This window comes from Crocuta crocuta, unplaced genomic scaffold, assembly GCF_008692635.1.
Source record: "Crocuta crocuta isolate KB4526 unplaced genomic scaffold, BGI_CrCroc_1.0 scaffold580, whole genome shotgun sequence".
NCBI lineage: Eukaryota > Metazoa > Chordata > Mammalia > Carnivora > Hyaenidae > Crocuta > Crocuta crocuta.
In genome coordinates this window covers 5,063,825-5,079,784 of record NW_027527940.1, presented here as the reverse complement: position 1 = coordinate 5,079,784, position 15,960 = coordinate 5,063,825, and the positions used below count along the sequence as shown (strand labels likewise).

Below are 15,960 nucleotides of genomic sequence, written 5' to 3'. Positions count from 1 at the left end.
GATCTGAAAAGCAATAGAGAAATCAGAACCCTCATATACTGCTAGTGGGAATGTAAAATGGTAGAGCCACAGTGGAAAACAGTTTAGTAGTTCCTCAAAGGCTAAACATAGTTACCATTTAGCCTAGGAATTCTATTCCGTTATACGGCCAAGATAAATGAAAACATATATTCACAAAAAAACTTACAAAATGAAGTTGAACCCTTACCTTACACTATAAACAAGAAGTCAAAATGCATCAAAGACCCAAATAAGCTGCAAGCATAAATCTCTTAGAAGAAAACAAGGCAATAGCATCACAACACTGGATTTGGCAATAATTTCTTGGATCTCACCCCAAAAGCAGAGGCAACAAAAGAAATAAACTGGACATCATCAAAATTAAACTCTTTTGTGTACCAAAAGACACTATCATGGAATGAGAAATAATATTGTAAGTCATACATCTGATAGGGGATTAATATCCAGAATATATAAAGAACTCTTACAACAGCAACAAAAAACAAACACCCAATTAAAAAATGGGCAAAGGACCTGAACAGGTATTCCTCCAAAGAAGATATACAAATGGCCAATAAGCACAAAAAACGAAGTTCAACACCACTAATCATTAGGAAAATGCAAGTCAAAACCATAATGAGATAATATATAAAGACAACTATTTTCAAAACACAGAAAATAAAGGTTGGAAGACATGGGCAAATTAGAATCTTTATGCACTGCTGGTAGGAGTGTGTAATGGTGCAGCTGCTGTAGAAAACAGTTGTGCATTTCTCCAAAAAAAAAAAAAAAAAAAAATCAAAACTAGAGTTCTCATATGATCCAGGAAAAAAAAAATGAGAGCAGGGTCATGAGTAGGTATTTATACACCCATATTCAGAACAGAATTAATCACAAGACCAAAAAAAACAGAAGCAGCCAAGTGCCTATCAACAGATGAATGGGTATATAAAATGTGATGTATACCATCAGTGGGATATCACTAGTCTTAAAAAAGAAGGAAATTTTGACACCTCCTATAATATGGATAATCTGTGAAGACATTACATTAAATTAAATAAGCCAATTATAAAAGGACAAATACTGCATGATTCTATTTATAGAAGGTTCCTAGAGCGGTCAAATACATAGAGACTGAAAATAGAATGGTGATAGCCAAGGGGCTGCTGGAGGAATAAAAGAATGGAATTTAGTGTTTAATGGATAGAGTTTCACTGAGGAAAATGAAAAAGTTCTGTAAGTATATGGTGGTGATGGTTGTACAACAGTGTGAATGTACTTCAAGCTATAGAACTATACACTTTGTTATGTATATTCTACTACAATAAAAAAACATAAATGTTGATTTCAATATTACTCATAATAGTCAAAAGGGAAAAACAACACAAATGTTCATCAACTGATGAGTGGATAGATAAAATGTGGTATATCCAAGGGTGCCTGGGTGGCTCAGTGGGTTAAGCATCTGACTCTTGGTTTCAACTCAGGTTTTGTTGAGTTCAAGCCCCACACTGGGCTCTGTACTGAAAGTGTGGAGCCTGCTTAGAATTTTGTTTCTCTCTCTCTTTCTCTCCCCCTCTCTTTGGTTCTCCCCCACTAGAGCTATCTCTCTTTCAAAATAAATAAGCTTTTAAAAAAAAGTACTATATCTATACAATGAAATATTTAGCAATAACAAGAAATGACATTCTGATACACGCTTTTAACTTGGATGAATCTTAAAAACATTATGGTGACAGACACTAGTCACAAAGGACCACATATCACATGATTTCATTTATATGAAACTTCCAGAATGAACAAATCCATAGAGACAGAAAGTAGATTAATGGTTGCCTACAGCTGGGAGTAGGGGAGGCTAAAGAATGATGACAAATAGGAACGTGGTTTCTTTAAGGGGGGATACAAATGTTCTAAATTGTGGTGAGGGTTACAAAACTCTGAAATTACTAAAAGCCACTGAATCATGTACTTTAAATGGGTGAATTGTACAGTATGTGAATTGTATCTCAAAAGAGCTTTATTTTTTTAAGCCAATAGGCCAACAAGTGACTAAATGGAATTGTAAAATGAAGCAAAGGGATAAATAGAAGATAAGAGAGGACAGAAACACCAGAGTTAAATTCTTGCTCTGTTGTTTATTATCTGTGTGACACTGAGTAAGTTACCTAACCTCTCTGAGCTTCAGTAGCACCTACCTACGGGTGGCTATGAAAATTAAACAAAATCATACATAAAACACTTAGTACAGTGACTGCTACAAGGTTGTCCTTCCCTCCCTTATCCTCCTACCTAATGCTAAAAATTCCACCACCAATTGTATGGATATAAATTCAATGATAGTTATATGTGAATTTTACAATTAGGAAGTCATGTCTCCTCCAGGTAGGAAATAACCTAAAAGTCACCATTATATTTTACTGGCAGAGCTATTTTAATTCCAATATAGTTAACATACATTATAATATTAATTTCAGGTGTACAATATAGTGTTTCAACAATTCCATACATCCCCCCACTCACCTCCCTTCTGTTAACCATCAATATGTTCTCTAGAGTTAAGAGTCTGTTTCTTGGCTTGTCTATTTTTTCCCTTGCTGTGGTTCTTGGTGTATTTCTTTTTTAATGTTTATTTTTGAGAGAGAGAGAAACAGAGCACACATAGGAGAGGGGCAGAGAGAGAGGGAAGACACAGAATCTGAAGCAGGCTCCAGGCTCTGAGCTGTCGGCAAAGAGCCTGATGTGGGGCTTGAACTCACGAGCTGTGAGATCATGACCTGAGCCAAAGTCAGCTGCCCAACCGTGACCCACCCAAGCACTCCATAATCGTTCTTCTGTTATTAGTTATTGCTGTTAATCTCTTACTGTACCTAATTTATAAATTGGTTAAAACCTGATGCAAAGGAAAGATAAATTTAAATAGCTCTTTTCACCAATTATTTCAGCTTCTTTTATTCTTCCCTTATGTCTTCTTTCTTTACCTATTTGCCTTTTACCTTATACTTTATTCCAAAGTTTTACTCTTAGACTGCTATTGATCATGAGAATGGCAACAATAACTTACTTTTTCCATTATAATAGATGTTAGGATATTAATATATTTCATATAGAAAATGACTGATCATACAAGATATGAGACAATACCAAACTCTAATCATCTAACCCACTAAAGTACCCTAAACAAAAAGATGAACTTTAAAAGATGAGAATAAAAAGGAATGCAAGAAAGCTTCCATTTTACCTTGTGTTAATGACTCTCATACTTGTTTAGCTGGAGATGGAATTTCTCCATTCTATCCATAAGTGAAGTTCCACTACCAAAAAAAGTTAGATGCTTTAAGCTGGTATTAGTACAATGTGACATATTAAACTCTGTTTCCAATTTAAATGTACTCTACTCTTCACTTAAATATACCTTCATTTCAATGTTAAATAGTAATTTATTCAAACTATTTTAAAGGACAATGACTTTCAAAGGGGCATGTGTGTTATAAATGCTTTCAGAATAAGACTGAGTAAATTGATATGGTTAAGAAAAATAAACAGATGAACTGCCATTGTATTCTTGCTGATTTTGTATACTTTCAGATGACAAAATTCCTACTAAAAACATTTCAACAGAAATTCTTAAGTGTTATCTCTATATAAGCTTTTAGTACAATTCTAACTTACTGTAACATTGAAGAAGAATATTATCTCTAAAGAAAAGCTGCTACAGAAGCCCAGAAGTCTTTTCTCCCTCTACAAATTCTTTAATGCCTCCTTAATCCCTAAGGATTAAGTAAACATTACTTCAAAATGTTTACTGGACACAGTGCATGAATTAAATGTCAAGTGCTTTTAATACAATATATTAATAATCCTCACATCAATCATAAGCAGCAGATATTATCACCATTTTTATAACCTTAGTAAAAAGTAACACTTCAGAACGTTCAAATACATATCACAAGGAAGAGCCATACTAAAAGCACCCAAGCTAACCAACACCCTTTTCTGAAACTCTTTGCTGGTTTCCTTAACTCTATACTAAATTGGTTCTCTTCCTCCCTCTCCACCTACTCCTCCTGGTCTCTATTTGTGGCTCTTCTTTTTTCTCCCCTTGACTCATTTGCTCTTCTCAATGTGTACCCACCCTCCCTCTCAACAGATGTTTTTTTGGGGTGGCAGGGAGCAAGTGAGCACAAACAGGGGAGGGGAAAGAGAGGTAGGGAGAATAGGAGGGAGAAAGGGGGAGGGAGAGAGAGAGAGAAGGAGAGAGGGGAGGAGAGAGAGAATCTCAAGCAGGCTTCATGTTTAGTGCAGAGTCTGATGCAGAGCTCAATCCCACAACCCTGGGATCATGACCTGAGCTGAAACCAAGAGTCAGGCACTTAACCTATTAAGCCACCCAGGTGCCCCAGATCATCCATTTTTATGGCTTCATCTTATCACTATTGGCCAGCTGACTCCCAAGTCTATTAATTCCAACTGTGTTCTCTCATCCAAACTACTATTCCTCAACATTTCTTCTTTCAATATCCCAAATTCAACATGCAACAATCCTAACCCATTATCATCTCCAAGGAGCTAACTTGTCTAACCTCCTTACTCACATCCGGTAATCACAAACCATCATCATCCCATTCACCCAGACTCCCGCCTTAAGTCACACAACAATTTCTACTGGGTTTTCCTTGGAAATGTGCCTCATTCATCCTTTTCTGTTCCACTGACACAGACTCCACTAAAACCCAAGCCCTCAACAATTCATCTAAATTATCATAAGGGCTCTTGGTTATTATTCATTGAGTTTTTCCACTTTGGTTTGTGTATAATAAATAGTCTTTCATTCATACAACACACTTATGAAATGATTGGCATTTACTAAGTACTGGCTGGTCAGCAGAAATTGAACAGTGAGAAAAAGAGACATTTCTTTCTAGCAGAGGACACAGGAAAAGCAAACAAAATGTTCACATAAAAAATTACAGACTGTGATAAATGCTGTGATGCATACACACACAATGATTTCATAGAGGACAGAACTAGGAGGGCTACTTTAGAAATTTAGTTAGAGATGGATTTTAAGCTGACATTTTAAGATGAAAAGGACACAGTCATGTAAATATTTAGAATGCTCCAAGCAAAGGAAACCACAAAATACACAGGTTCTAGGAGGGAAAAAGCCTGGCAAATTTTGAGAAATGACCTAGTCTAATGTGGCTTGAGAATAAGGAAAAAGTGATACAAAGTAAGGATGAAAGAGACATAGGCCAGTTTTATTCTACGCATAAAAAGAAAGTCCTTAAGGGCACCTAGATGACTCAGTCGGTTAAGCATCCCACTCTTGGTTTCGACTCTCCCGTTTAACTCAGGTCATGATCTCATGATCTCACACAGTTCGTGAGTTCAAGCCCCTTATCGGGCTTTGCACTGACAGTGCATTGCCTGCTTGGGATTCTCTCCCTCTCTCTCTGCTCATCCCCCACTTGCTCCCTCTGTCTCTCTCAAAAATAAACTTTAAAAAACTTTTAGTAAGTCCTTAAAGAATTTTAAGCAGAGAAGTTCTAATCCAGTATATACTGTGACAGAGACTGCTAGTGCTCATTAAGATCTGTGTTCTCCTCTCCTTCATTAGCATACCCCTATACTACATTTCCCAGCCATCCCTGTAGTTAGGTGGGATCATGTACTCAGTTCTGACTAATAGAATGTGGGTGAAAGTGATATTTGCCACTTCCAGCCTGGGCCCTAAAAGCTTCTTCCATACCCTTTTCTCTTTTCCAAACAATCTCAAAAGCCACATCATAATAACAGTGATGACTTAAAAAGATACAGGAGACTCTTTTCCTGAAAGACTGCATGGAACAGAGCCAAGTCCTACTCCATCACACATACACACTAGACTATAATGTGAGAAAGTAATATGAACCTCCACTGTGTTAAGCCACAAAGATCTGTTGCTTATTAGGGGTATTAGCATACCATGACTAACACAAAAATCTTAAAAACATTTCTCTGCCTGCTGTATCAAGAATGAGTTAAAAGGAAAGAAAAAAAACACAACAGATAAGTTTCTATCAAGACTCAACAATCACCCAATGAAAAAACAAAGAACTTAGACATTTCTCCGAAGATACATACACGGCCAACAAACACAGTACATAATGCTCAACATTGCTAATCATTAGGAAAATGCAAATAGAAACTACAATGAGATGATACTCTATATCCATTAAGATGGCTACTATCAGAAAGAAAGAAAGAAAATAACAAGGGCTGGGAAAGATTTGGAGAAGAAACTGGAGAAGAATCTTTATGCAATGCTGGTGGGAATGTAAAATGGTAGAGATCTCTCCTAGACATATAAATGTGTAAAGCATTCACCTATTGATACTATTTAAAATCACAGGACTGAGTATGAGAGAAATAAATCCAGAATAAAGTTTAAAACACCAATATAAAATACTAAGAAAATTAATGATACCGCTTATTCAACTCCAAATTCCTTGCAAATTGCCTAAATATATAGACATCAGATATTCCATTAATTTCATTGTCATACAGCTACCAACACCTTCTCACCTGCTAAAATCTGGATTTACTGCTCTTTTATTAGAAAATCAGCATTCAGGGAATCCTCTTCACTATCACTTTAGGGATTCCCTTTCTCTCTCTAGAATCTGATTTCCTGTTTCCTGTATCTTTCACGTTCTCTTTTATGGAGGTTGTCTCCTTCCTTTTGGTGGATAGAACAAATCACATATTAGCTCTCTGGAAAAGGAAGTAGGGAAAAGAAATTTTTGGAGACCTTGCACGTCTAAAAATGTCTACACTCTAAACTTATGCTTAATTTGACTAGGAAAACAATTCTAACTTCGAAATCATTTCTTCAGATTTTGAAAGCATTCTGGCTTGTGAGTCTGCAGTTGAGAATACTGAATCTCTGTAATGTGACTCATTTCCCCCTCTTCTGATGTTTACAGGATCTTCTTTGTTCTATGTATTTCAAACTTTCATGAGGACATACTGCAATGTCTATATGTACAAGTTAGTTATTGCCCCTGGCTTCAAACCTACTTCTCTACTCTGTATTGTTGGGAGCTAGAACCCCATAAATCACATTTCTCCTTTGCTAGCTGACTCCCTATTAGATTCTCTGTGTATTCTCCATATAAGAAAGAGACACTAGAAGACTAAAGAAGGGAACAAGGAGATACTCCTTCAGGTCAGCATCAACCAACAACCATCAACCATCAACCTACAAACTTCACTCTGGTAACAGCAATGATTCCAGCAGTAGCAAGTGGCTCCAGGTAGCAATTTTTTGCTTTTGTGCTTTTCCTACCATTCACAGACCAGCCTAAAATGCCTTTACTTTCTGAGCAGGTAACTCCTCAGAAGTTTGTTTCAGCTCCTCTGGGCCACTCTTCATGTTTCTAAATTCTAATAATCCCAAGATCTTCTTCCAACCCTAGAAGCTAGTAATTTACTTCCTACAGTTACTAACTGTATGATACCTGAGTGTTCCTTTAGTGTCTTTTCAGTTCTCCAATTATCTAGTATCTTGGTTTCTGAGAGCTGCTATAACAAAGAAACAAACTGGGTTGGCTTACCACAAATATCCATCTCACAGTGGTGGAGGCCAAAAGTCCAAAATCAAGGTACTGGCAATGTTCTGGGGAACTAGGGAAGGATCTGTTCCAGGCTTCTCTCCTAGCTTCAGGTAGCCTCAAGCATTCCTTGGATTGATAATGGCCATGTTCTCTTTATGCTTGTCTTCATCCAAATTTATGTCTAAATTTCTCCACTGTTATTAAAGAACACCAGTCATAATGCACTAGGGCACACTCTACTCACCTCACTTTAACTTGGATTTACCTGTGTGAAGACTCTATTTCCAAATAAGGTAACATCCTGAGATGCTGTTGGACTAGGACTTCAACATATCTTTTTGGGACACAATTTAACCCCTAATATGGCTAAACAACTCTTTATATATAATTGTTATTATAAGTAGTGTGGTCTCCATTTTCCTGACTAGTCCCAGATTGAAAGTATGCATTTATTTTCATTCATTTTCCTGAGTACCCAAGGGCCTCTCAATCTGTAAAATAAGGTTCCTCAACTCTGGGGATTTTTCTTCATTGTTCCACTGACACTTCTTCTCCACTCTTTTCTCACTGGCTCTTCTGTTATGTGGAAGTTCATCTCCTGGACTGATCTTTTATCTTTTTATAACTTATTTCCCATATTTTCCTCTACTTTATGAAAGGTTTCCTCTACTTCAACTTCCTTTCTTCTACTGTTTTTAATTACAATTATGCTGTAATGTTAAAGAATTATTTTTTGTTCTGTTTCAAAAAAAGTTTTTTTTGTATTTGGTCTCATATTAAAAGCTTTCTTCATGTACCTGGTGATCCATGATTGTCTGTTATTTATTTTTCATTTGAGACAGAGAGAGAGAGACAACACGAGCAGGGGAGGGTCAGAGAGGGAGGGAGAAACAGAATCTGAACAGGCTCCAGGCTCTGAGATGGCTGTCAGCAAAGAGCCTGACGCGGGGCTCGAACCCACGAACCGCGAGATCATGACCTGAGCCAAAGTCAGACACTTAACCCACTGAGCCACCCCGGCACCCCTGTCTGTTAATATTTAAAAGTAGGGCCCTAGAGGCGGCCTGGCTGGCTCAGTCAATAGAGCATGTGACTTTTGATCTCGTGGTGGTGAGTTCAAGCCCCATGTTTGATGTCAAGATTACTTATAAATACATACATACATACATAAATAGTCTTAGGCTGGAATGGTTGCAAACAGAGATAATCATTCAGGTCATCATGATCTAAAGCCAAAAATCAAAACAAAACCAAGTAAAAACTTGCTTGGGTTGAGTTAATTAAATTATTAAAAGTACATATGGGCTCTTTTTGCCATTTTGGAACCTGTAGAGGCATGCTGGAAACAAGACTCCTAATATGACAAATATGTCCAGAAGGCTGTGGTCAAAGGCCATTGCTGATGTCCATAAGCAGGGTCTCTGAACCAGAGGGAACATACAGCTCTTCTTAAAACTGAAGGCGGTTATGCTTGAGATGACACGGAATTCTATCTAGGCAAGAGATGTGCTTCTATGTACAAAGCAAAGAACAAAGTGACTCTTAGTGGCAAACTGAATAAAACCAGAGTTAACTGGAGGAAAAATAACTCGTGATCATAGAAACACTGGCATGGTTCATGCCAAATTCTGAAGGAGCCTTCCTACTAAAGCCATTGGCCATAGGATCCAAGTGATGCTGTACCCCTCAAAGATTAAATGTGCTATAAAGTTAATAAAGGTGTAGATTTGCCCTCATAAAAAAAAAAAGAGTAAATATGGAAAATGAAACAGGCCACAAAAATGTGTAACAGAGCCTCTGTGCCAAGACTACTGAAGAATAGCTGAGTAAGTCTTTTAATCCTGAACCTTCAGTTTCAAAATTCTCTTAAATGGATCTAGACAAGGAACTGGAGTTCAAAAATGATGTAATTGAGGCACCTGGGTGGCTCAGTCAGTCAGGTGCCCAACTCGATTTTGGCTCAGGTCATGATCTCATGGTTCATGGGACTGAGCCTTACATGGGACTCCATGCTGACAGTGAATCCCTGCTTGGGATTCTCTCTCTGCCCCTCCCCCAGTTACAAGTGCATTCTCTCTCCCCCAAAATAAATAAATAAACTTTAAAAAAGGCTAGGGTGCCTGAGTGGCTCGGTCGGTTACGCGTCCAGCTTCGGCTCAGGTCATGATCTCACTGCTCGTGGGTTCGAGCCTCACATCAGGCTCTGTGCTGGACAGCTCACAGCCTAGAGGCTGCTTCAGGTTCTGTGTCTCCTTTTCTCTCTGCTCCTCCCCAACTCTCTAAAATGAATAAATGTTAAAAAAAAATAATTTAAAAAAGAGATCTGATTGATGTCAAGGAGTATGATATTCCTCAAAGGTGATACTCCTCCAACACTGGAAAGCGTACTCAGTAAGACTGATGATGAGGAGTCTTTTATTCTTGAGGATCTTACACTGTTATACACTGATACTACTGATTCTCACTCCTATGATACTTCATCTATATCAAGTTCCGATAGTGGTGACAGTACCAACTTAAAAAGGAGGAAGAATTACCTGATTCTTTTTCACTCCTTGGGTCAGTTAGGCAACATTCACTATTGAAGGGAATTTCTGCCCACATAGTGTCTGTAGCTGACAAAGTGGATGCTGGCTTCCCTACAGCAATTACAGTGTCCAGTCTGATAACAGTGGACACATCTCAAGAATTGGCTATAATATGTAATCAGAACCAAACTTTGTAACTAGGGAGCACTAGTGTTTTAGGTGAGTATGGAACCATCTCTGCCCACAGTATCAACAATGATTACTAAAGACTTCTCTATGGCTTTGCTAAAGGACCTATCATAATGTGGGATGTGGCCAGCAGAAAACTTCTCAGATCAGTAACAGATGCTCATTCCCCAGGAATAGCAATATTGCATATTAAGTTTATGGATGATCCAATTCATGCAATCTCTAATGACAGCACAGGCTCTGTTTTTGAACTGACATTTAAGAGTGATGGGATTAAGAGCATGTGAATGTAGGTGTCTGCTAAATGGTTCCAAGGGTGAAGTTTGCTATATTGAGCCTCTCTGTTCTAACCCAAAGTTGAAAGATCCATCTCATCACAGTTTTTTCCTTATTGGCCATGGCATTCTTTTTTTTTTTTTAATGTTTTATTAACTTTTGAAAGAATGAGACAGAGCACAAGCAAGGGAGAGGCAGAGAAAGAGAGAGACACAGAATCCAAAGCAGGCTTCAGGCTCTGAGCTGTCAGCACAGAGCCTGACACGGGGCTCCAACTCCCAAACCATGAGATCATGACCTGAGCTGAAGTCGGACGCTCACCTGACTTGAGCCACCGAGGCACCCCTGGCCATGGCACTCTTAATAAAGATAATGATCACTGGATTGAAACAATCCCTGAAAGTATGGATGACTTTTCCTTATGGATGGATATATTCTTCCAGTGTTCCACTGCTGGCCTGGCACTTTGTGGCAGTGCATAATTACGTGAATCCCATGCTTGCCTTCTGCAGAGGAGATGTTGTTCATTTTCTATTGGTTAAAAGATGAAACTGGAGCAACATATGTTACCAATAAGCAAAAAAATCTTCACCTATACTATGATCTCATCAACCTTATTTGGATAAACTCATGCACAGCTGTGCTCTTGGAAAGCATATAGAAAGAAGTTGACTGATCAGCTGACTCAAGAGAAATTGGAAACAGTGGAGATCTCACAAGTTCAGTTGGTCTGTTAAGAGCAGCCATTTCAAATCACTAGCCACCACAGGAAATGTTAGCCAGGCACTGGCTGTGGTTGGAGAAAAGGTTTATTATTATCAATCCACCAGCAGCTATGGTGGCCAAATCTTTTATTTGGGGACAAAATTTGTTTATGTGATGGTGGTGATGATGATGATGATAAGTTGGAGAGACTGGATCATCTCCTGAAACAAGACTGTCTTACAAAATCCTTGGCTCTTGCGTGGTCTTCTCATGAAGGAAAAGGAAAAGAGCTGTGGGATCATCAGGGGATGCCTGTAAGTGAAAGGCTATTGTTCCAGATCAGATGGTAGAAATCCTATTCCATTATGCAGATCGAGCTCTGAAAAAGTGTACAGACCAGGGAAAATTTTAAGTGATGGAGCAGCATTTTCAGGACAGGATGCCTGTCATAGTTGATTATTACCTACTACTACAGCGGAAGTATCTTTTATTTAGCCAGATGTAAGATAAATTGAGAATTCAGGGGTAAAGGAGTGTTTTTGGAGTGCCTTGAGTCAGTTATTTTAAATGATAAACTGGCAAGGATGACCCCCCAGGTAATGAAAGATTTGATTGTTAACTTCTAAGATAAAAAATTCATGGAAAATGTGGAAATCCTCATTGTACATATGGGTATCATGAACCTCAATACTCAGCAGGTGTTTAGAGAAAATTTATTAATATATAGAACATCATTCCTTTATTGCCTATCCTTACCTGACTGATTTGGCCTCACCTGCCTTCCATCAACCCCAATAATTTACTGAGAACTTTTGGTAAGATGTTTCTTAAACCTGTCTTTGTCAACATATATCTTAGGGCTGTTCTTTAATGAAAACTAGATTATGAACTCTTGCAAATCATGAGTCTTCTATTTCTCTGACATTCCCCAGAGCATTTAGCATAAAGTTTACATTTGGTAGTTGCTCAATATATGTTTATTATATATACATATAATACTTTATATGTAATATAAATATACAAATATACATATAATACTTCAAAAAGTAAAATAAAATAAAAGTAGGACCCTAAAATGGATTGTGAATTACTTACAGTTTTTCCTCTTGGGCTATTTAAGAGAAGCATCCTGTAAGTTCCTACCTGATTGCCAGAATTCTGGGAGCCAAAGAGGAGAAGAGGGCTTAATTAGGGTCCCAACAATGAGTACATTTACTTGAGGTAATTCAGGTGTTTTCTATAGAACACCTGGTCTTCAACTATATCTAGTGTCCACCACTCTCTCTGACACACTCTTTTGTCCTCTACAGAGGATAAATCCTCAGTCTCCTGCTGAAGTAGGAAAGAAGCCAGGCACTGAGCTATACACACTGATGAAGAGATTTAGGTTTAAGCAGGTTTTTTTCCTTTCTGTGGTTAATACCTTTCTGAGATATAATTCACATTTTATACAAATGACCCATTTAAAGTGTACAATTCAATGGTTTTTAGCATATTGAATTATGCAACCATCAACACAATAAATTTTTGAACATTTTTATCCCATCAAAAAGAAACCCATATCCTTGAGCAGTCACTTCCCATTCCCTCTAATCTCCCCTACTCCCAGCCTTAGGCAACTATTAATTTACTCTCTCTCTCTATAAATTTGCATTTTCTGGACGTTTTGTCATTATAGAATCATAAATATGTGGTCCTTTGTGATTGGTTCCTTTCACTTAGCATGTTTTCAAGGTTCATTCTGTTAACATATGTATCAATACTTCATTTTATTTATTCCAAATAGTATTCCATTACTTGGATATACCTTTTATTTACTCATTTATCAGTTGATGGACATTTCTATCTTCAGTGATTATGAGTGAGCTGCTACTTAAACAGATTTTCAAGCGATCTTTATATTTTTAGCACCATTTTTAGCACCATTCTCACCCTTCTTTAACAAAAGTACATTATGCTGCCAAATTATGAGCCTGAAAATTCTTTTCCATTTTTCTTACTTCCAGCTTAGGATTGAACATTTTTAAGCCTACTAAGAAATTTCTATCAATCTGTTTGCTTTCCAGGTCCCAAATTTTATGGTTTCTTCCATTCTCTTTACCTGTGCAGTACAAATCTTTTTAAAATAACCTTTATTATTATCTTGGTGGGCTTTGGAGGGGACTGAGTGCCTCTTCCACTCATCCATCTTTACCCAGAAGTCCTTTCAACTATTTTTACCCTTTACTCTAACATATACAGTTTAAGGCTCTGCACTTTGCTTTAACCACAACTTACCTATATATGTATCCCTTAAGTTCTATCATATTTTCATCACTCAGTTCAAAATAGTTTAATGTCATTTCTTTAATTCCTGGGTTACTTATCTAATAGTATTTTGTTTAGTTTCCCAATAGCTGAAATTTTTCCAGTTATTTTTCTGTAATTAATTTCTGGCTTAATTCCAACATGTCAGAACACATACTCCAGAATTATTTCCTTTTTTTTTATGGTCCAGCATATGTCAACTTGAGGAAATTTTCCACAGGCACTGGAAAAAAAGCCTGTTTTCAGCAGGTACTGGGTGAAATATTCTATGCAGATAAGTTAGATTCATTTGTTATTTATGTTGCTCCAATCTTTTTTTTTTTTTTTAATTTTTTTGTCTTAGTGTTCTACTACTTATGCAGAGAGGTATGCTAAAATATCTCCTATTTTGCTTATGGGTTTGTTGATTTCTTTTAGTTCTGTCAGTTTTTTGCCTATCAGGTTGGCAAAAATTAGAATTCAGTTAAGGAATACTATTTGTTGGTAAAGCTGTAAATTGATGTTTTTCTGAACAGCAGTTTCACAACAGTTAGCAACGTTAAAAACATCTGTATTTTGAACCCGGTTATTTTACATCTAGAAATTTATTCCAGACTTTTAAGTGCACCAAACACTACTTCAACAGTCAAATGGAACCTGGAAATAAATATGTATTTATAATAATCCTTGTAATAATCTTTTGATTAGGTATCATCCCATATTACAGAGAAAAAAATATGAGGCTTATAGAGGCGTAAGCCCAAATAAATAGTGATGGAGCCAACACTGGAATTTAAGCTGACTCCAGAATCCCTAAATTAGAAAGTAAGATGTAGCATATGGAGCATTTTTTTTTTAAAGTAAGCATGAGTTCCTATATTCACAGAAGTAATTCTGAAATATACATAATAAAAAATAAGTGATAAATACTAAAGATACCATTTAGGGGAATTAAAGGTAATCATACAAGAAACCTGTGATGAGACTGCTCATACAATTAAGACTAAACATAACTGAGTTTTTTGGCAGCAGAACTTAAAGAAAAAAAAAATTTTTTTCCTACAACAATGTAATCCTGTTTCTCCTATTCTGACATGTGGCTCATATTAAGTCTCCCTCTAATTTCTGACATCAGGTAGAAAAATACAAATTATACATATATAAATCGAAGTATACACACACACACACACACACGTGTATGTATATTACTGCCTAGAACAGCTTCTTGCATAGAGCCAAAAATATTCTGCCAGTTACGATTTACCAACTAGGGAAGGCTGATAAAAATGGCTCCTTTAAAATATGACTTGAGCCTGTTGTCAATATGACAACTGTCCTTTTCCCCATTCCTCACAGTACTGGTGCCTAAATTCTGCACTTAACTGACAAGACAAAGAACAATGTATAAAATATGTATATACTGCATGTTCCATGATTTATTTCCTCAATATTTTGCTTATCCTACTCCTTGAGATTTTACATTAAAATTGTCTCACATCTTGATAACTAAGTAGAAACTACCAATTCTTAGTCATAACTTCCATGATGTGCACTAGACTAAATTAAAAGAAAGAGCTTCAGGAAACTCCAAAATTGTAAACTGAAGCTTGAGTGGGAGTAAAGTAGTAGTCTAGAAACAGCTTTATTAAAGAAAATCAAAAACTTTGTAGCAAGGACAGGTAAGCCAACTTTTTCTCTAAAGGACCAGATAGTAAATATTTTGTGTGTTGTGTGGGCCACACAGTCTCTGTCACATATTTTTCTTTTCTTACAGCTCTTCAAGAATGTAAAATCATTCTTAGTTTAGGGCAGTACAAACACGGTTTTTGAGAGGTTTCAATCAAAATAGTGGGTTTAAAAAAAAGTAGTCAATTTAACACTTAATTTTTCTTAAGGAAATTAACACAGAAGGCAAAACATAAAGGAAAGCAAACAACAGCAACAAATTTTTGTAACCAAAAAGACAGAGACAACTGGTAATTACCTCAGCAAATTCCAAAAAGGTGAACCTGAACCCAGTAATTGAAAAACCCAATTTATACCTCAGAATGAATCCTCGAGTCAGGAACTAGCAGCACCTGCTAATGCTTAAACTCAGAAAAGAAGGAGTTAAATAAGGAAGACTGGGTAAAAGCTACGAAGTGGTTAAATCCTTCGAGGTTTCCTCCTCAAATCTATCTGATAGCTGGCTACCTAATTCTAAACTGGGGGACCACCAGATATAATTAAAGACCTGTGTATCCTACCAAATATGGGGAATGAGAAATCTAGTCTCTTACACACACACACACACACACAAACCTTTAGCCTCCAAACAGAATTGTGTTTTCCCTCAAGAAGAAACACCTTCAGGGTTTTCTGAAAAAAAAAAAAAAAAA

The 15,960-nt window shown here is 36.9% G+C and overlaps 1 protein-coding gene and 1 pseudogene across 2 annotated transcripts in view; one reads left to right on the top strand and one right to left on the bottom strand.

Annotated features, from left to right (window-relative positions):
* The window catches only part of NCK1 (NCK adaptor protein 1), a 71,304-nt gene that overhangs the window by 48,391 nt on the left and 6,953 nt on the right, over positions 1 to 15,960 (bottom strand). The gene's annotated exons all lie outside the window — the stretch shown is intronic.
* The window catches only part of LOC144221822 (vacuolar protein sorting-associated protein 8 homolog), a 13,640-nt pseudogene continuing 7,034 nt past the window's right edge, over positions 9,355 to 15,960 (top strand).